Here is a 2,038-nt window from a genome sequence, read left to right as displayed (position 1 = left end):
TTTTGATTATTATTCTTTTCTTTTTTTTTAATTGTTGGGGCGGGGGGAGGGTTAATTGCTTTGCAATCAGCTGCTAGGGGTCCCTCCAGCGGCCGGAGACTGGAGCAGCAGGGCTGGTCCCCCCCCCCCCGTGGCTGCGTTTCAGGAGGTGACCCCTGCCTTAGCCGAGGATGTGAGGGGAGCTGAATGGCGGCCTCCCCCTTGCCTTGCTCTGCTCCATCTCTCTCCAGGCCCCCGGCACGGGGGGCAATACTCACCTGCTCCAGCCAGCGCCAGGGTTGTTGCTTCTCAGGCCTGGGCCTCGAAGCCCCTTCCGTGACCCCAGCAAGCCCCCACTTCTGGCTCCCAGTCTCCCCTGGTTTGCCCAGTCCTCACTCCATTGGCCTGAACCCCTTAATTAATGCTCCTAATAGGCTTGGAGACGCTCAGCTGCACCATGCAACGCCTGAGCACCCTAGGGACCCCTTCCCAGCCCCTGCCTGAGCACGGCCTCACTTGGGCAGCATGAACCCATTAACATTTTTTGCTGGCCGGGGACCGGGCCCGACAGGGCTTTGCATCGCTTCAGCAAACACCAAAGGGTTTTACTCCCAAAGAGCCTCTTCCTCAGGGCCCCGTGGCACAGTTTGTCCTTCCAAGGCACGCGGGCAAGGGTGGCACTCGCTTTGCAAGTCCCTCCTGGCGTGGCCTGCTTCACTTTTCTGTTTGCAGCCTGCGTGCCAGCTAGCAGCAAGCCCTGGAGCCAGCTCTGTGCAGCAATCTTAGTGCCTGCGCTGAGCTGTGCCACTTGACCCCAGGAGTTAATGGGGCACAACTCAGTGCACGCAGGAAGCCATCTGGAGCTGCTTGCCTGTCCTGGGCATGCAGCTGGAGACAGTCACTCCAGCAATGGAGAAACCCACCTGGAACAAAGGCACTAGCATGATCCAGGAGGAGAGGGGGAGTTGCACATGCCCAGGGCAGGGGGAACAAGACCTATGCATCGTGGCAGGGGTATACCGAGTGGCCTGCCCCTGCCCTGCAGCCTGGCAGATCTGGCCAGGAGGTCCAGCACCCTCCAGGCACTGCCCTTTTGTCAGCGCTTGGGTTGGGACTGTGACTGCATTGAAGATAAGGGCGCTTTCCTGTGGCACGTGGTGTCTCGAGGCCTGGAGATCAGCAGGGGAGTTGGACATTTATCTCTTCCCCGGTGCAAGGGTGGCTGGCTCTCACCACCTCATCCACCATCTGAGCCCATCGCTGCTCTCAGACACTGGCCCGATGTCTCAGGCAAAGCAGATCCCTCCTCTTGCAGGCACAACAGTCTGGGCCTGCGTGGTCCAGCCCCCCACTTCTCATCCCCACGGCTTCAGCTACTCTGAATGAATCATAAAATCACAAAAAATGAGGGTTGGAAGGGACCTCAGGAAGTCACATCTAGTCCACAGCAGGACCAGCCCCAACTATATCACATCCCAGCCAAAGCTTTGTTGAGCCGGGCCGTAAAAACCTCTGAGGATGGAGATGCCACCACCTCTCTGGGTGTGAGACACATCACAGACCCTCCGAACTGTGGAAAATACATTGCATCCAAAGTGTGAAACACCCTATTAACCGACCAATAAATAAACGTGGTTCTGCTTGGGCTGGGAACAAGGACAGCTAGATTTAAAAACCATGTTGGATGGTCAGGGGCAGATAAACCACAAGTACAGAAGATGTGTTCATATATGACCTGCCTGTGTCTACACCAGGTGCTAAATCACGCCGAACACATTTTTAGCTAAAACAGAAAAACACATTTTGAACACAGATCCTGCCTCAGGCAGGAGGCCAGACTAAATGACCCCTTGAGGTCCCTTCCAGCCCCGAATCCAGCCCTCTGGGGTCACAGCCCGAGGGAGACTCTCTCAGCCTCTCGAGCAGGCCCAGCTGAGCTCCCTAAGCGCAAGCATCCGTGTCCTGCAGCCCACCTCACCCTGGCTTACATGGGCCGCATCCTGCTCGGTTCATCCTGCGCAGCCCCTACCCCTGAGGTTACTAGCGGGGTGGGGGAAAG

Source organism: Gavialis gangeticus, unplaced genomic scaffold, assembly GCF_001723915.1.
Source record: "Gavialis gangeticus isolate Ggan-Ray unplaced genomic scaffold, GavGan_comp1, whole genome shotgun sequence".
Classification (NCBI taxonomy): domain Eukaryota; kingdom Metazoa; phylum Chordata; order Crocodylia; family Gavialidae; genus Gavialis; species Gavialis gangeticus.
This window is presented reverse-complemented; position numbering follows the sequence as displayed.